The following is a 21,347-nucleotide window of genomic DNA, read 5'->3' on the forward strand; positions in this document are numbered from 1 at the left end:
GTTTCAAGACACTAGCAAGTGAAAAGACAACCCACAGGATGGGAGAAAACATTACAAATCATATATCTGATAAGAAACTTGTCCCCAGGATACTCTTACAACTCAGCAAATAACCCAACTGAAAAATGGGCAAAGGATTTGAACAGACATTTCTCAAAAGAAATACACATATGTGCCCATAAGTATGTGAAAATCTACTCAACATCATTAGCCATCAAGAAATACAAACAAAAATCACAATAAGATACCACTTCACATGCAACAGAATGGCTATAATATATATATAAAATAGACAATAAAAAGTCTTGGTGAAGATGTGAAAAAAATCTGAACCCTTGTATATCACTGATGAGACTGGAAAATGGCATAGTCACTTTAGAAAACAGTTTGGCCATCCTTCAAAAAGTTAAACACAGAGTAACCATATGACCTGGCAATTCTATTTCTAGCTATATACAAAGGAAATTGAAAATAAATGTTCACACAATAACTTGTACACAGTGTTCATTGCAGAATTATTTGTAATAGTCATAAAGTGGAAATCATTCAAAGTCCATCAACTGACTAATGGATAAACAAAATGTGGTATATCCACAAACAGAATGTTATTCGGCCTTAAAAAGGAATGAAGTACTGATATATGCTTCACATAGATGAACCTTGAAAACATTATGCTAAGTAAAGAAGCCAGATACAAAAGGCCACATATTATATGCTTCTTTTTATAGGAAATGTCTAGAATAGGCAAATCCATAGAGGCAGAAAGTAGGTTAATGTTTGTCAGGGGCTTGGAGGAGGGGGATTGGGGAGTGACTGCTAAGGGGTAGGGAGTTTCTTCTTAGGGAGATGAAAATGTTCTGGTATTAGATAGTGGTGATAATTATACAACTCTCTGAATATATTAAAATCCACTGACTTATATGCTTCAATGAAGATAAATTTGATGATATTTGAACTATATCTCAATTTTAAAACTTAACTCTGTAGAAAGACATAAAATAAAGGCTGTCTTATTTGGGACAGGAAAATTCATACTGTGAAGATATCAACCTTTTCTGAATTAATCCATAAATCCCAGTGCAGATCCAATCAAAATATTAAAAAGACTTTTTTTCACTTGACAGAATGATTATAAATTTCACTTGGGAAAATAAACATGAATAAATCATTTAAAAAATCTGGAAAATATTATAAAACTTAAGATGGTTGAAGTATAGAATTAATGCACTTGGATATAAAATTAGGTATGTGGGTTGAAATGCTACAATGTTTAAAAGCATATGCAGGGAGGCATTTTTTATTTTTAATTTTTAAAATAATATAAATTGCTTTTATAATGGCAAAACAATAAATCAAACAAAAAAGCAAATTAAAAACTAAATACTTTATGCACCCCCTTGTCTAATACTAGTTTATTCAATATCAGGCTAAAAATCCCTCTTATTTCAATGTATCCTCAGATGCATGATTTCCAGTCATTTTTTCAACCCGTTGATTTTCTCTGAATATAGATCAATTTATGAATGGCCTCCCTAGAGTTTGGCACCTAACCTGAATACATAGGATGTGGTTATTCTGGTTACTTTGTTTACATTAAAGTATCCTAAAATTGTATTAGCCCTTGAGGCAGCTAATTCGCAATGTTGACTCATATTGAGTCAAAACTAATGAGTAAAGCCCTTATGACCTATTCATAATCAGTACTTGCTAAGCCAAACTGTATCTAACACCTCGTGCCTTGTGCAGTTCCCTTTTAATATAAAGGATATAACCTTATCTTTATTTCCATTATTTCATCTCAATCAAGTTGTCTCATCCTTATTTGATACAATCATTAAAGGTATTCATTAACTTGGCAAACTCTGTGATATCTGAAAATGTGTAAGGAACAACCCTTAGATCATGGTCCAAGTCACTGATGAGAATTATCAGAACATCTTAAGGGACAAAGACTACAAATAATATGAACATCTCCTTATGCATTAATTAGCTCACATCATGTTTCTGGCATCTAGCCCAAAGGTGCTCAGACCTTTGTGCATTTAAAAGGCACCTGGGTAGCTTGAAAATTCCCTGGACTCACCTCTAGAGATTTTGATTCAATACGTCTAGAATGAGGCCCAACAACAACTAACATCCACAGAACTCTTTTTTTTTTTTTTTTGATTTACCTAAAACTGTAATTCTATTAGTTATAAGCATATTGTCATATACCCTGATGAAGATGCAACGTCTATTGAATTTACCTACCAGCCTGGCTCCCTGTCAGAGAAGAGAATGGGGTTGATAGGACACAAAACACAAGTTACCTTCTTATGAACAATGTTGCCTATTTACTCACAAAACATTTTTTTTAACAATCAGTCCTAGAAGCTTACTTTCATGCATTTTTATTAACAAAAATCTGGGGGTCTAGTGTATGCCAAAGGTTATGCTAGTCTATACTCCCACTAGTGGTAAGAGTTTTTCCTTGTACCACTGTTCACAATAGGTCTTCTAATTCTTCACTGTAGTTAATCTAACAAGATAGAACCAATGTATTTGTGTTATTTTTTAGTTGAGATATAATTGACATATAACATTATATTTCAGGTGGGCAACACAATGATTTAACATTGGTATATATTATGAAATGACATGTGAAATAACAATAAGCCTAGTTATATTTGTGTTATTTTAATTTGCATTTATATCTTTGATAATGAAGTCGAAAACTTTTTCATATTTTTCTCGGTCATTGCAAATTCCCTACTAATTTCCATTTATCGGTTGTTATGTTAATTTTTTTCTAATAAACTTATATTATGGCCATTATTTTTAATCTGTTATATGGGTTGCAAATAGTTTTCTCAGTTCTTTTGTTTCTGTTTGTTCTCAGTTTGTCATCTTTTAAACTATTTATGATTTTTTTATATAGTAAATATATTTCTATTTCTTAAGTAGACAAAGATAAGAATCTTTAATTATAGTTTCTGCCACTATTTGAAACTATGCTCTTTTACAAGTCTTCCTCCAAGATTATGTAAATATTCAATTATATTATCTTTAGAATTTAATCTTTTATATTTTTATACACTTCATATTTTTATACTTTTTATCTTTTATGTATTTCCATAGTTCTTTTAAAATATCATCCTTCAAAAATCTGGATCAAAGATGTAATAGCAGTATTAGTATTTAGTATTTTTAAATACTAAAATTCGAGGTACTGCCTAAATGTATCATTAGATGAGATTAGTTGATTATGTAGCACATCTATAAAATAGAACACTGCAGCAAATGAGGTTTTGCTCCAGAAGGATATTTTCTGACATGGAAACATTCATAATTTAACATTAAGTGAAACAAAGTAGGACTACACATAGATACACACATATATACATATTCCAATTTTGTAAAAAAGGTACTATGTATATGCTCATAAAAGACAAGGAGTTGGAAGAGAGGCAAGGATAGATTGCTAATATGTATGCAAAAATATTAGCAATGTTTGTCACTTCATGGTGAGGTAATGAATGTTTTCACACCTTGCCTGCTTTTTATATTTCTAGAGTTTCCATAGTGCATGTTTTGAAAACAAATATGACACATGAATTTTGACGCTTAAACTCTATACTGTGTTGAATTCAAATAACTTTTGAGCAAAATAGGAAAATATGGTAAATTATAAGGTAGAAACTACTAGGTTTTATATGACCTGAACAATAAGAAGTTATTTAGAAATTTTTGTTTTCAAATGCAACTGTTCTGTCGCTGAATCATCAATGCCCAAAGTCAGTAATATGCTCACTGTGAATGAGCACAAGTTTAACTATTTCTGTGTAGTCATATGCAAATTTAAATATATTGTCACATTTTACTAAAATGATGGAATCAGCATATTTCTTCACATATATTCTTATATTTAAATGCTTTTTAACAGTCAATTAAAAACACAATTCTCGAATAAGAGTTTCAGCAACATGAGGGTTTAGGTGGCTCACTGTGTCTCCTGTCCCCAAGTCCACCCCCAAGTCTGATAATTTGCTTGGAGGACTCACAGGACTCAATATTAAGCCATACTCATGGCTATGATTTATTACAGCAAAAATATCAAACTGAAGGCTGAAAGAAACCATGCACAAGCTTCCAAGAGTTCTTTCCCAGTGGAGTCACATGGAACACACTTAATTCCCCAGCAACGAGTTGTGACATGTGTGAGATGTCTTCCTGGGAAGCTCATTAGAGACTCAGTGCCCAGGGTTTTTATTGGGGGTTGGTCATACATGCACCTTCTCTGCCTAGTATGTTCCAAAATTCCAGACCAGAAGGAAAGCAGGTATTCAGCAAAAAACACATTATTTGTACAAACTCTCTAGGTACAGGGAACCACTGTTATGAGTTCTGGGAATGGTAGGAATCTTCTAAAAATCCAAGGTCCCAGATACCAAAAAGCCACCTTGCAAGCAGGAATTTCCAAGTGATAGCAGGCTCAGGCCTGCAATGTTAATTCTTTTCTGCACACACATGCTCACTCTTAAGGTACAAGTTACCAAGTTCCCAGATGTGGAAATCGCATGCACATATGTGTTAAGGTCATCCATACTAAAATAAAGTTAAAGAAGACATAAATGAATAAAGTCTTACTCTCAAGTTTACTTTTATTGGGTCCACAAATAAATTATTTGATAAGCTACTAATTCAGAAGGGATCGGAAATTAAACTATTACAATATTTTCCTAGATTTGTAAAATTAATGCATATTTGTTATGGAAAACATAGAAATCCAGAAAACTGTAAAAGAAATAAGGTTCACTGAAACCCTCAATCATGGATTATCATTGCTAGCTTTTTCTATTCATGTACATATATTAACATAGTTGATATCATGATTAATATTAAATTTTACTTTACTTATCTTCATTTTTCTATGTCACTAAAAATTCCGAATAAAACATATTTCATATCTCTGGTTTTAATTTCTAAAGCCTTCTCCCTTCTGGACACATAGGTTTTTTCCTGTCATTACATTTTTTTAAATCCTCATAAACCTCTCAAAGGTTTCCTATTGCTCTTAGAATAACAGTCAGAATTTTTAATATGGTCAACGAGGCCCCACATGGTCAAGGCCTGCCCTCCTTCTGCAACCCTAGTTCACTTTCCTGTTCCTTCTCTACCCACAGTCACCAAGACCTTCTTTGAATTCCTCGAATAGACCACTGTCTCCCACTTCCTGGTTTTCACATGTGTAAGGAGTCCCTATCACATATCCTGCAATTCTCAGTTTTAATTAGTCACGTTATTATTTAAGTATGCAAATTTTTTAAATGTACATACCCCATAATAGGTGGTAATCTCCATGAAGGCAGAGACTACATCTGTCGTGTTCACTGATGTATGACTCCCAGTGCTAAATGTGCTTTGGAATACAGACCTGCAAAGATAATTGTGGAATGAAAGAAGAAATGCATAAATAGTAAGATTAATAACTTAGTAAATTTGATAACTTTATTCATTAGATTACCACACTTCTTATTATTAAATATTTTCTTCTTTGTAAACCTTTAATTTCCATATTATACCTTTTAATTACCTTTTAATAATGGCAAATAGTTAAAAACATTTAATTCTGGACACATTTTTCTTTAATATAGGCCCGTTACATAGCTATCTTATTAATTCTAGTAATTTTTAGATTTATTCTTTAGAGTTTTCTCCAAATCACAGTGACTGTGACTTACGATACTTTGAATAACGCTGTTATATTTTATGATACGTTACTCTTGCATTCACTTTTAGTAGTGAATTTCGACTTCGAATCAATACTTATTTCATAGAGTATTTTTTAAATTTCCTTGTGCATGAGTGTTTTGCTCAATGTATTTTTAAAAATCAATCTCTATGTCTTTTAATATCTGCTCTTTAAAATTTATGAAGTCTTCATTATAGATAAAAGAGTTCACTTACAGATTTTTGTTTATTTTGTAATTGGGATTGTCAGGCTAAAACTCAGTGGTAGAGTGGGGAAGCAGGAGATTTTTCCCTTTGCTGGATTGTGGAGGAATTGAGAGGCCTAGCCTCTCCTGCAGGGCACAAGGTCACAGGCACCCCATTTGGAGGATACGAACCTGTTTCTGAAACTTGGTAACAGGGTGATGGTAACAGGATAGTTGCCCTGAAGGGTCCTGGGAATGAGGAATAGGTTTGAGTTTACAAATTTTGGAAATTCTCACATCAAATATCCAGTATTTTCTTTTCTTTGTTGAATCTCCTTTTGTTTTCTGGTACTGTTAGTAGAGTTTGGGGGATCGTTACAGCCTGGGTGTTGATCAATGGGCCTATGTCCATATTTGGGTTGAAGCTGTCCAGGGAGAGCTGAAGTAACTGAGGAAGCCAGTTAAGATATAATAAGTTATTACCCAGAGATCAGAGATGCAGGCCAGAAGGAGGTCACTAGCCCAACCTCGCAATCTAGGAATGATCTGGGAAATACTCAAGTATTCTATAGGGAGTCCCAGAGACCTTGGGGAGGAGAAAATGGGAAAAGCCTAACTTTCCTGTGGTCAAACATAATGAGGGCTTAGATCTTTTCATTGAGAATTAAAGGGAAGTGCTCTTTCTGACAACTGTAGAGGTCAGCAACCTCTGGGTTACAAACCAATAAATTCTTTTAATAGGCAGTCAACAAGACAGAAACTACTTTTCCAGATGCTTTTGTGTCTTCCTGCTTCATAGTACTACGATTGCTATTCTAAAGTGCTATTTCAAAATATGTGATATTAATAACTTTGTTTTTAAAAACACTGAATATAGATGAAGGTACAATAAATGTGGCATCTTCATATACGGTAAGAATAAAGATAAGGTGAAATATATATTATTTATACCATTTACACAGTATAAAAATTTTGAAATCACATACAAAATTAGAGAGGGAAGTAAAACAGGCAGCAGCATGAATTAAAAAGAGCAAATAATATTTTACGTAATTAAAAGTTTTTAAATATTTAAAATATTAAGTTCCAAGGGATAGTAGTTATTTGCTGCAAAATAGGATCCCATGGCTTAGAGTTCCTGGTTGAATAGAGAAGAGCCAAACACGTCACAGGTAGTGGACACTCACTGCTACCTTGACTATTTATTTTCTTTCTTTCTTCATTCTTCACTATCTGTTCTTATGTTTGATGAGCACATGGCATACGTCTTCCTCAGCAAACAGTAATAGCCCTTAGTGGTAGCTTCCTTTCATACTTCTACATAAATGCTAAAGCAGAGAAATAATACGTGCAAAAAAATGTTATTTATACCAGTAATATATGAAGACAACCTAAACTGACTAGGAGTCAGAAAATAATTAAACATCTCATCACAAGTTAACTCAGCAACATGCTTTGGAACCCTTAGAAAATAATTTTCTAATTAAATTTTAATTTAATTTTAAAAGATGCAACCTGGGAAACTTTTTATAATTGAACAATAAAGGTAAAAACAATATAAAATATATGATAAAATATAACAGTGTTACTGAAAATAACATAAGTCTCAGTAACTGTGATTTTCAGGTAAAGACAACCCTTTGAAAAAACCCTTTGCCTGTCCCGTGGGGGCAAGCTCAAAACTGAATTATGCTAAATATCCAGATCATCCTTCTGATAATAGCAGAAAAAAAGTAGCAGAAAAGTAGACAGAAAACATCAGGAACTGGAGTTTCACCATTCGTGACAACCACAGACCATCATGGAGCCTTCTCTGAGAATACAGAAAAGGGAGGACATTCTGTGTTCACAACTCCAGTCCACCCCTTCCATTGTCCAGAGCCTACCAACTGTGAATTTAAAATTCCATCCTCTCATCTTCCTTCTCTCCAAACTTCTCAGTCAAGACTTTTTTAGCAAATGAGTAAGACCTAGTAAGTTTCTCCCTGTTAGTAATCAAAGTGACATAAACAGAATTGCCCAACATTTATTCAGCACATGTTTTCTTTTCATTTCAGGCACAGAGATGGCTGAAGACTCATACAGATAACCTGACGCTGCAGGTAGCTCATCATTTGTGTATCTCCAAACATATTATTTAGGTATGTGTGCAACCTTTACTTAAAAGAGAGACAGATGGGTGCTGAGTCAGAGGACTGGGGTCGCAGTCCTCAGCCTCCCTTGCACTCCCTGGAACCACAGATCCATTGGCTGTGACTAGAGCATGCTTTCTAGAAGCTAATTTCTCCCACTCCAACTGCATATTTAGGCAAAACACTCTTCAACCACCTATAGAACTCTACCCAAGAGTATTTGTGATAAATACAATTTTTTCCATATAGTTACATTTTCACTAATGTTTTAGTACTCTTACAAGCCAGGCTGCTGTATTGTTGGCTCACCTGTTTCCCAATTATAGGAAATCAACTCTATGACTTAAAAAATCAGAGTGGTTGACTTTGGGGGAGAGAGGAGGTAGTAGGGGCACGGATTGCCTAAGAAGAAACAGAGGGGAACTTTCAGGGGTGAAAGTAATATTCTATATCTTAATAGAGATTTGGATACTACAAGTGTATGCATCTGTTAAAACTCAGGAAATTAACACTCAAGACTATTGCATTTCATTGCATGTAAGTTTTACATCAAAAACTATAAACTAATAGTCAACTCTTATTAATTTTATACATGATATATGTGTATATGATGCATACATAATCCAGTATACTGATGTCAGTCAATTGAGGTCTGCAATTTACTTTGAAATGCATTGTTATAAATAAGATGGATTAATAGATCATTAGAGTTATAGCTAGATAAGGTGCAAAGCAAGTATGGTGGAATGTTAGTAATAGAATATAGATAGGAGCATTCACTGTAAAATTTTTTCAACTTTATTGCATGCTTGAAAACTTTTTCATAACAAAATACAGAAGGTAAAAAATCAACTCACATTCTCAGGCCCAGTTCTAAATAAATTATGGAATAAATAATTACTTCTTTGTGTCTGCCTCCAATGACCTCCACTCCTGATCATTTTAATGTTTTGGAGTTAGTTACAGCTTCATTCTCCTCTAAAAAATAGAATTGCCTCAATTGTTTCAGTATAGTACCAGTACTGTGAACATCACAAGCTCATCTTTAATTACTTCGCCTAATCTGGAGCATTAGTGTGTTATGTAAGATCCTTTGGTTGTGATCACTACATACTGACTACTTGAAGCAAATAGGGAATTTATTGGAAGGATATAAGGAAGCTCACAGGACTGAAGGAAGACTTGGAATCCAGGCACGGAACATACAGAAACTAGACTGCTCAGAAAGTGTAAGTAGCAGGAAATATATAGTGTTGCCCCAGGGACTGATGCTGTAATGAGTCAACTCCAATAATTAACAGCCTTTCATCATTCTACTCAATTCAAATTCCAGGCAGAGAATTTCCAAAAGGCCTTCCTTGAACGTTAGACTGTATTTATTGGGAGAAATCGCATTTCCAAATGGAAATCCAGGTGCTGTTACCAAAAGAAACTGAAATGAATGCTGAACAGAAAAAAACAAACACTACAGAATACTTATATTTTTGTCACCCTTAATAAGACCCTAGATCCTGTATTATTTACTCGAAAACTACTCTGTTTTCAACTTCCCTCTCTCTTGTGACCAACTCTAACTGTAACTATCTTAAAAATCTCCACCCAAATTTCCTAGGTTGTAATTTGCTCCTCTTCTCAGCCCAGAATCCAAACTTTCATAAAGAAACATAATCTCCTTATACCCATTATCTCCTGGATCCCACATGAGTGTCTCTCAGCCTAGATCACTTGGAGTATTTGAATCTATTTTGTGTTTGGGAAGCTCTTCTCTAGATATTGAAGACTAAGTCCAGCTGCTTGCCTAATACAGTATATCAGACCCTGAAGAAGCCCAAGGAGCTGCTAACCTGATTCACCCAAGTGCCACTCTCTCTAGAGCAGGCGTGCTCTCATCTCGGGATGATGACTTCTTAAGAGAGCTGCTACGTAAACACAGAGAGTAATGAAAGTCTGCAAAGCAGAGTAAGCCATTTTAAGCAACTGGATTTGAAGTAACTAACAATTTCAACAGAAATTTGTGAGTCGGGAATGGAGACTTGGCTCTGGAGCTGCACATTCGGGCCATGTTTATGTGAGTCAGGAGAACGCCTGGCTCTGAAGCTGACACACTAGCACGGTTGCGGCTGGTGCCTCTCAGGGTAATTTGGAGTGCGTCCAGCAAGGACTGGCCCTCCAGCGGGGGAGGCTGGAGGCCAGCTGGAATCGTTCTTTCCATAGGCACCACACTCCTGGTTTTCCAGGGTGTCCTGAAAGAGCACTCTCTTCGGCAGATAGCGACCTAGGGGGTTCCCATCTCCACTTGATTTTCCAAGTTCTGACTTCATTTTCTCCAGGGTATTTTCTCCTTATTTTTCTGGTTACAAGGGACTACAGCTGCTTTATTTGGCTATGTTAGTCCTTAAAAATGAAATATCAATTGATTTAGGAGTCAATTGGTTTAGCTGCCTACTCATGTTCAGAAAATTTTAATTATAGTTCTGCCTTCATAAATTATTAATTGTTTGATTTTGGGAAAAATCCCTCAAACTTCTCTATATTGGAATTTCTTCATCTGTTAAAAAAAATCTGTCCTATCTACTTTAGATAATTATGAGGATGAAATATCATAATTTTTGACTATTCCACTATAGGTTTCCTGTGTTTCTGATAAAATAATATAGGTTCTTTATATATTAAATATATTAACCATTTAAAAAAATGTTTAAGTCTAGTGTTTACCTTTAATTCTCTTTAAGCTGATTTAAAAATATAAAAAGGAATTAAGTGCAATGATTATAAAAAGAATACATAAATATTATATTTTTAAATAAAGAGACCCTCCAAAAAATTTAAAATTACCCATAACCTCAAAGTATACATTTTGGAATATACACTTATCTTTTGACTATCCATGTATTTGCATATATTTGTGTACATAAATATTTTATAACAAAAGTAGAATCAGATATACATGCTGTTTTGTAAACTCCACTTTCATTTCACAATACATTGCAAATATGGGGATGTGAAACAGTTTGTAAAAAATGAAATACCTTGCAAATACTCCCTATTGCTGCCATTATAATTATTTTTACTAGTGACCCAGCAAAAATACTAGGTTTTCCTAGGAAAGTGATTAATTTTAATATTGCTTCCATTCTTAAAAAAGAAGTTTTGTTTTTAAAAGAACACCAGTTAAAATTTATATAATGTTGACAGCTAAACAGAGCTGAAAAGGACTTGCACGTGTGAATGTGGTAAAGCACTGCGCCAGAAGAATGGAAGCTGAGTTTTAGAGTCAGATATGTTGTATTTGAATTCTAGCTCTGTCCATTTAAGTATCGCTCTTTCTGTCTATTAACAAAACAAAATATAGTTCTTCCTTTAAATAATTTTTTTAATTTAATACTTAAAACACACATAGAAAAAATAATAAATATTACTATGGTTATTGATATGCAACCATTAATATCTAAATTATAAAAATAGGCCTTCAAAAATAATGGAGATTGCCATGGCTTTTATGGTTTAATTTAGAGATATAACCTATCATTAAACTGCCACGAAACTGTCTTCCCCCTTTATCTGGATAGAAAATTGGACCATTAAAATCTTCCCTAGGAACATCTTACTGGCAGAATAAATGGAAATACATGACCAGAAATTTTATGAAAAGAGAAAATATAATAATCATTGCTTCCAATAACTGCAAATGTTCAAACTTCCTGTTAATTAAGAAAATGGTTACAATGATATATAATTTTTTACCAATTATGTTATTAAAAGAGAACAAATGCAAGAAGCCCATCGCTGGCACTAAAATAAGCATTCTCATACACCGGTGGTGGCGGCAAAAAGTGCTCTAGTATTTTAGAAAGTAATTAGTGTGTAGCCATTTAAAAACTAGTAATCACCAATAATCTTAGTTCTAGAATTCTCTTCTAACAAAAAATTTTTATTATAGTAGAATCCTCATCACAGATTTGGTTGTTACATCTTAATTTATATTAGTGAAAAATAATACAAACATCTGAGAATAAGAGAATAACTAAGAAAATGTTAGCCCATCTGTCTAGGGTAATACGAAGCCATTAAATGATGTTTAAAGTAAGTCTCTAATAACATTAAAAAATGCTTACGTTATAATAGCATGAAAAGTGTAAATTTGAGAATATTTCATAGGTCTTGTGTTATTTTGTTTTCTCTTTCATGCTTAAACAAGGAAACATCTCTTCAGACCTTACTTTGGCCTACAACCAGAACAGGTAGATTATCTTCAGTCTTCTTCCATTCATTTGCATCCTGACCTGATCTCCATCTAAAACACACTGATGTGCAGAGCCTTCTCGTGTGGCTCCAGTTCTCTGACTATAAAAGAAAATTGGATACAGCCCGAGGTATTATTTTGTTCAGGTATATTACCCTGAAAGCCTTCCTTGCATACTCCACATTCTTTTCATTTCTTCCCAGACATATACCCTCTTAGCTGAAGCAAATATACATCTTGGAAAATAATACATCCCAGTACTCCTCTCCTTTCATCCGTGCAACTGTCAGGTTGCCACCATGAATGAAAAAAGAAGATATCTGATGGAGGCTAAGAATTTGAAGGGGGATAGTATATTTGGCATGCTTATTTAAAAATCCATACATATGAGGTGGGGAGGGAGGCTGACCTTTTTATAGCCAGTGACTCTTCTGTCTCTCAGAGCTAAGGTCAGAGAGTGGAGGTGAGTCCAAATCCCTTCTGCCTTATTTTCCTGCCTGCCATGCTCTATGGCGTTAGCTGGGGAGCATGTATAGGTCATGATCTTTTAGTTTCAACCCAACTGCTATGTTATTGCAGCTAGTGGAATTTTCTTCTGTTCTCTGAAATATGGTCTCCTATTATCCATAGTTTGCAGGATCTTTACTGATTTAGTTTTACATACCAGCAATACCCTAATGGAATACTGGGAAAGGGCACATGACACACTGAGTTTTTAAAGCGAATTTGGTAGCACTAAACCTAAGTAGGCATTGTTAAAATAAACAGTTGCCATTATCTAGGAGTATTTAAAACATCTCGATCACAGATTACTGTTTTAAATTATTTGCTGACAGTATCTAATTGTAAAGAGATGTTTACAGTTCTTTGGAAATTCAATGTATAGAACTTTGTTTAATTACATAATTTCTTTTAATAAAAACCTATTTGGGATTCCACTACTCTCATATCCATTTCTAAATTTGTCTTCCTTTCATTAGATATTGGTCCTAAGAACTTAATTGAGATGATTGAAGAAACAGGTAATGTAAAAGAAGAAAAATAATTTTGTTTTGCTTATGGACTTTTGTCAAATGATGGCATTAGCTAAATCTGATTAATTGCTTCAAGGACAAAAGTGTTTGTTGAAAATATCAGAGACATCGTTTTTTTGGATGTAGAGAAGTGGAAGTGGCAGCCAACTATGCATTAATGAAATGTTAGGTCTATTTACTTACAGAAAGCCTAGGAGTTAAAACTGCATGCAAACCTGCAAGCCACAAAAAATGATGTAGAAAGATGAAACAATGGTAGTGGCACACCAAGAGGTTTCAATTAAATGTGAAGTCATGAATGCAATTTAATTGGGACCTCCTTCCAGGGCCAGAAATGAGGCCTGTGGTTCTGTCAGGGCTGTGCCTGGCTGTAGCTTATGTGTGAACAGCTACATGCTGAGGGGCTTGCAGTCACTCTTTACATCAAAGCTGTAAGTCAAGCTTCTCCAGTGACTTTAAAGCAAGTTAAATAAACACCCATCAGGGAAAAGAGGAAAAGCTGTGGCTGAGAAAAACACAGAGAATTCAGAGCAGCTGCGAAGCAACAGATATTACAGAGAACCACCTTGTCCGCCCCCATTTGGCAGGTCTAAGGACGTGACTTCCCCGAGTTTCTCAGAACCAGGATGTGGTGAACACAGCAATACACCACCCAAGTCCTTCTTCAAGGTTTAACTTGCTGCTCAGCTAAGAGGAATGTGTCATCAACGAACCTCCAGCTGACAGCAACTTCAGAGTCAATCTCATCTACCTAGAACTGCTTTGCACATGGTCATACCTGTCTCAGGGCAATCTGCATCCAATGACCAAGCAAGCTGAGGGTATAAAAGTTTCGCCAGTAATGTACACAGTATTTCTCCAGGTGGCCCTAATACATCAGAAACACAATAAAATAAAAATAAATAGAAAAAGAGTGTGATGTAGAGAATAAGATAATATCAGGTGACAGAATTAATATACAAGCACATTCTATAAAGTCCTGTATACTTGCTAGCAGTGGGCTGCAACTTTGAGCTTAATAAGAAATGTGCCCTCTGAGATAGTAATGAATGGATGAATAAGTGAATGAAGAATTAAATAAAATATGTAAAGACTAATAAAAAATCACTAAGGAATGTAAAAATATCTGAAGATATGAAAAGACACTCATGATTTAGGTTTTAAAGATAATCATACAAATATTCTTCCCAACATAATTCATAAATTTAATGCAATAATGAAAATTCCAAATGGTTTAGGAAATTCTGATGTTCACCTGAAAGAAAGATAAGAATAGTTGCAATATTTTGAAAAACAAGAATAAGAAGGGGGAATTGAACTACCAAATTAAAATATATGATGAAACAATATTAAGAACAACGTGAGATATGAATAGAAAAGAAACCAAATGATAGCAATCACACTAAATAAGAGATAGAAACAGACCCAAATATAATACTAGAATTTAGTACAATTTCACAATTCTGAAATTTTGATAGGGCTCAGAACAGATAGCTTATTTCTAGTGCACAGTGTTTACTACAGCAGCTCATCTAGGGCTGGTGGTTCCAAGATGGCTTTGATCATGTGTCTGGTGGCAGGATTGGACTTGGACTAGCTGGACAACATATCTTTCTCCCCCTCCCTACCTGCTTCTCTCTCTCTTTCTCTCTTTCTCTCTCTCTCTCACCTCTTTGTCAGTAATCTAGCACAAATTTCTTTAAATGGTGACTGATGTGAAGAGAACCAAAACAGAAGTTGCCAAGTCTTTTAAAGCCCACAACTAACTAGCACAGCACAACTGTAGCTGCATTCTATTAGCCAATGCAAGGCACTCCAGCCCAGACTCAAAAGAAGGTAAATAGACTCTAACTCTTGACTGGAGGAGTTACATGTGTTTACAGGGTCGGGATCTTTTCATCCCATTGCTCATGTCCGATTCTGTAGACAACCTCCCAGAATAAAGTTTGTTATTATTATGATACACATATGCACGCACACACACCCCAGTTGGTTTTTCAGACTAATTATACCAAACGTTCTCTTCTAGATAATAGAAAAATAAGAAATGTTTCCCAACTCATTTTATAATTCTTACATAACCTCGATTCTAAAAGCATACTGCAAGAAAGGAAAATAAGCCAGTGTTATTTGAAAATGTAAATCAAAAACTACTTAAATATTATCAAATAGAATCCAGCAATACGTAAAATAAATAATGCATAGTGTCCAGTTTTAGATGGGTTCACATCTGAAAACTTAATGAGTGTAATATGATTACCTTTACCATAATAAATGAAGAAAGAAATGAACATTTTAACACATGAGGGTAATTTTTTAATTCAAAAATAATTCATGATTTTAAAGAACTCTTAGCAAATAAAAATAAAAGTGAACTTCCTTAACCTGATAAACAGAATCTACTGAAAGCCGACAATGATCACCCAATGGTGAGAAGTTGGAGCATTCCTTTAGAAGACCAGACCGTAATAAGGATACTCACAGTCACTACTTGTATTCAACACTGTACCAGATGCCCTAGCCAGAGGGTAAGGAAAGAGGAAAAGGTAACTGGTATACAGGTTGGAGAGGAAGAAACAAAACAATAATTATTTCCTGATGATATTTTTTCCATTTAGAAACTCCAAGAAACTATCAGAGCAAACAATATAGTTTAAGTTGTGTAAAAGGTGAATATATAAAATCAGTTGCATTCTCAAACATTAATAATCCAACAAGGCTGTCATGGATTATTCGAAATAACATAAAAATTAGCTATTATAAATTTTAAAGAAAACATGTCTTAACCTCAAAATAAACTCTTGTGAATTTATGTTAATTTTTAAATGAAATATTGGACTAGCAGAAATTATAGGTGAATGTCTAAGTCAAAAGAGATTTTCCAAGTGCAAAAGCTATGGAAAGAGTCATAAAACAAATAACTGATAAATTAGATTCCGTAAAACATATTATTAGATTCCATAAACATGATATAAAAAAAATTGTGATGCTTAAGTGATAAACTGGAAAAAGAGCCACAAATAAGAAAAAGGTCAATACCCTAATGTACAAAGCATATTTATAAATCTTAAACTCCATTGAAAAAACACTAATGTTCCAATAGAAATATGAGCAAAGAAAATTCACTGAATAGAAGTTTAGCCTCACCGTAATAAAATAATTACCTATTAAAATAACAGTGATGTGTTAACTTTTCAACCAACAGATGAAAAATAACACCAAGAAAAGGTAATTGGTTATGCTGTGAGACAGGTCCTTTCATACACTGCTGTGAGGACCTGACGCTGCACCAGGCTATATTTATATAGCGTGATATAACAGTATCTATACTTGACACTGCATCTGGGTCTGTATCTATTTATATAGCCCAGAGAAATAATTATTTCTTTGTATACTTCATAAAAGTAAAATATACGTTAATTTATATTTTTATATAATTCTATTTTATATTTTATTATACAATTACATATATATAACATAGGCACAAAGTTATCCATGATATTAAACTATAAAAAAACTCAATATGCAACAAATATAAAATGGTTAACTAAATTATGACTCACCAGTAACTGATTTCAAATTTTGATATTTTTGAGAACACTTCTTCAAGGAGAATTTTGTGCAGAAGCCCAATATATAAGTCATAAGTTAGTAAAACATGGAGCCACTCTGTTTGAAAAGTACAATGGAAGCCTAGGGCCTGACAGAATCAATGGCCTCCCTCCCAATTCCTGCTTCTTCCCAGCCCTGTGGTAGCCACCAAGACAGCTCTATGAATCCCCAAGACTATGTGAAAAACTGTAGGGGAAAAAGAAAACATTGCTATAAAATATTATAAAACTATTGTATTCATTCTTTGAAAAATCTGTAATGATGAGCAAAGCTCGAGATACGATATCACATATGAATTAATATACAAAACTTCATTTTGTATGATCTCAACTAGATAAATATATGCATGTAAATATCTAGTGATTCTATTTTGTTCTGTGTAGTTCGTCTGTAATTTTCAATTTTTCTCCCAAGACCATAAATTCCTTTCATAATTAGGGGGAAATGGAAAATTATTAACAAACGTGTAGTTTTTATTCAGCCCCTCTACTTCATGCTAGAATTATTATATGCATCTGTAAAAAAAAATATCTTGGAATTTTTAAGAAAAATTTATTAGAAACAGCTAAAGAGCTCTCCAATAATCTACCTCTGGGACGTTTATCTTCAGTGTTATTCAGAGCACATCTGAAATCAATTACAGCCCCCCAACTGGCTTCAGGAACCTCTGTGTGCCTCCAGCCATCTCCACAGCAAATTGCCTCAGCTGTGGTCAAAGTCAAAATTTCTCAGTTGCCTTGGTTGACCTAGAAATGTTTTATGTAATTTGCCATTATCTGGAAGGGAAACAGTTGTTCAAAAATAAATATTTTTTGACTTTGTCTTGGTAAAGGGGTGCCAAGAAATATTCTTCATCGTTAAGACATACCAGAAGAAAATAACAAATATTCAGTAAATAAATGAAATCTCCAAAATAAATCCAAAGAAAAATCACTGTTAATCCATCTCTTGATACATAAAGGATTATTTGCTTTTTAATCTTTGAATACCAGAAATAGGACATTTATAAGGACTGTAAATATGGAAATAAGAGGCAGAAGTTTTATTTTTCTTCCTTCCTCCATTCAGTAAATCTATAATATGAAGGTATTGTAACTAGGGGCTGGGAGTAGAAATTCATGCATAGGAGGGGTAAAGATAGAGGCAGAAATGCAAAGAAATTATTGCAGTTTATTGCAGAGTGCTATAATAAAGATGTGTGTAAGCTGTTCTGGAAATTCAAAAGAGAAAACCACTAACTTACTTTCCTAAAGGTAAAAGAACAAGGGAGAGAAATCATAAAGGAAACATGTGAAGGGGAGGATGGAAGCAGAACTATCCAGTGCTTCTCAGAGGCAAGGATAGTATTATAGCCTTAACAAGAAGAAAGAAGTAGAAAAACAGAGGAAATATGTTGTTTAAAAAGAAAATAACTGACCTAGCTTTACTCTGATGATCACTAACCTCAATCCACTCAATTCAACTATATTTTCGTATCTCATCCACTCATCTATTCTCTAAGATGACCAGTTTGTACATTTTTCTCTCTCCTCAAATCTCCAGCACTTCCTCCCCGTTGTTTTCTCTCTCAGACGATGAACCTGCTTTCTTTTCATTGAGAAAACAGAAGCAATTGAAAAAGAAAGACTGGTATGTGTGCCTTTACTCTCCATCGTCCTTCTTGTAGCTAATGGATAAACTCCTGGCCTCCTGGCTGAGGCCAAGCCCTTCACTTGTGTGGGAGATCTCACCCCTCTTGCCAGCTTAAGAACACTACTTCAACAGTTGTTTCCTCTATCCCCTGCATCTTCGATTTCCCTCTCTACTGGCATACAAAAATGAGATCTTAAAATCCTCGCTTGATCCCACATTTCCTCCCAGCTACCATAACACGTCTCTGCCTGCCCTACCATAAAAGTTCTGTAAAAGGTTGACTATATGTGGTATCCCAAATCTCACTCTTCCAATTCTCTTTTGAATGCATTCCGATCAGGCTTTCCTCCCAACCACTCCACGGAAACAGCTTCATAAACATCCCTAACCTACCTACTTCCATCACTCAAACTCTTTACCTTCCACATCCCTTGCACCACTGCCTTTTGACATATCATGTATTCACTTGCTAGTTTGTTGCCTATCTCTCCCAACTAGGCTGTGGTCTCCAAGACCTATATCCTAAGGGCCCAGAACATTGCCTGACACATAACAGGTATTCAATAAATATTTGTTAAATGGATGGATAAGATTTTTTTAAAAAATTACTATGCTTAAGATTATGCAATTATCAATTTGGGCAGCAGAGTCAAATCCAGATGTACCCGACTTTAAAATCATGCACCCCAGTTTCATGCTACCACCTGGACCTCTGACAGGGGTGACTGGAATAGATGGCAGTAGCATTAGTGAAATAGTGTCTATAACGGAAGGAAGATTTGAGCTGGAAACTTGTGAAATCACTTAATAGTTTGCAAAATAAGCATAACGTTAGAGACATCACCTGCTTACTCAGAGGCAAGTAATCTGGCAGTCTCAGATATCTGCTACACAATCCAGAACGAGAAATGGAACAACCATAGCCTATAAATGACCTAAGCAGATGTCACAAAGCCCAGGCTCATACATAAGGAGCTTAGCAGGTTCCCTCAGAGCCACAAATTTAGGGTTAGGTAGTCCAGCCACAGAAGCTTAAAAACAACCAACTCTGAGGATGATACTAGAAGGAGAGCACCTCTACACATATACACACACAATTTCTAGAAGACTTTTGCAAGAACTTAAATGACTTACTGTAGTTTCATTCAGCCTTAGCACAGCCCTCCACACCTCAATAGCCCTTCACACTTCATAGCCCAGCGGTGATTCTCCTATAAAGCAGACCAATACAGGGTAGTATACAACAATAATTATTTGGATCAATAATCTGAGGTAGGGAAGAGAACACTGAGTTGTATTCAGTATCTACTTTTTAAGAAGGCAGGAAGATGAATCGTATATTTTGGAAATATAGTCATAGAATCTAGTTGCAAGTTTTTAAAGTCAGCGTTTGAAGAAGTAAAATATCTGGGGGAAATTTTTGTTTAATAGAAGAACTCAACCCCCCAATCAGGCTGAATAAATGGGACATTAGCATACTTCTCCAAAGGACAAAAAACGAACCAGTAAGTGTACTTGATTTTTATTTTCAATTTGTGTTTGACTCATGCCAAAGGTATTTGAGAGGTAATATATATATCACAACTCTGGCATTATAGAAGTAACATCTGATTTCAACAATCCAACACAAATTGGTATTCACCGATCCAAGGAATGGGAGATTTCTTACTTGAGTAAGAAATGAGTAGTTCTCTGATCTTCTAAAGAGAGAAAATAGTCTGTGGGTAACTAAGTATACTTTTTTCAAGTTAAGAGATTGGTTTTTCTAAGATTAGCAATATAACATTCTTAAAACTGGAAATAAACTAGCAGTACCAAAGGAAATCCCAATAATCAGGCTGTTAACTCTGCAGACCAGAAGGAGAGAGAAATAAGGGCTTAATATTAAAGTTTTCAAAAATTTTCCACCCTTATTAGCACTTCTGGTTTCAGATTTCACTGCTGGCATTAGTGTATCGAAGCTTGTTTTTGTCACACACTGAAGATTTATTTAACTCGAAAGTCCTTCCCAGTTCACGTGGATTGAAACCATAACTAAATACCTTGTCACATGTTTCTTATTGTGGATAGGCATACATAGCTTTCCAAAGAATAATTATTATTCCAGTGTACAGATTTTGCCCAGACTTTCAAAAGGTAGACAGACCATAGATCTTGAAACACTAAAAAACTTGTTTGGGATTTTTAATCAACAAAAGACTGTGTTCAAGGTTTAAACATGGAAAACAACTCATTTCTCTAGAATACAGGAAAATAAAGCTTTTGAAAAACAATTTCCCCTTTTCTTTTAGCCAGCTTCTAAAATCTATGGTAAAAAGATATTACATGAGAAAAAGCACTCTTTTTTTCTCCTGTATTCAGTAGTCCAAATCTCACAGGAAATATTTTAAAGATAGAACTTTTTGCTTTTGGGGGAATGGAATGGTTTTCATTAGGACCACCACTCTACCCGCTAGCCAAATCGTTTTAAAGTCCCTACAATCTGATATCTAAACATATAAAATTCAAGGCAACATAACATAGGAATTAAGACTATAGACTCTCAAATCAGACACACTTGAGTTTGAATTTTCCATTCTACCTGTCCTAGTGACCTTAAGCTATTAACTTTTAGAAGCCTGTTTTCTCATCTGCAAAATGGGATAAAAGTATGACCCATTTCACACTTTTAGGGTTACTGGGAAAAATAATGAAATAACACATTTAAACCACCTAGCACAGAGTAAATGGTCAAGCACTGTTATCAGAGACTACGACTATGAATGTGACTGTGATTGCA

Source organism: Pteropus alecto, unplaced genomic scaffold (assembly GCF_000325575.1).
Source record: "Pteropus alecto unplaced genomic scaffold, ASM32557v1 scaffold111, whole genome shotgun sequence".
NCBI classification, from domain to species: domain Eukaryota; kingdom Metazoa; phylum Chordata; class Mammalia; order Chiroptera; family Pteropodidae; genus Pteropus; species Pteropus alecto.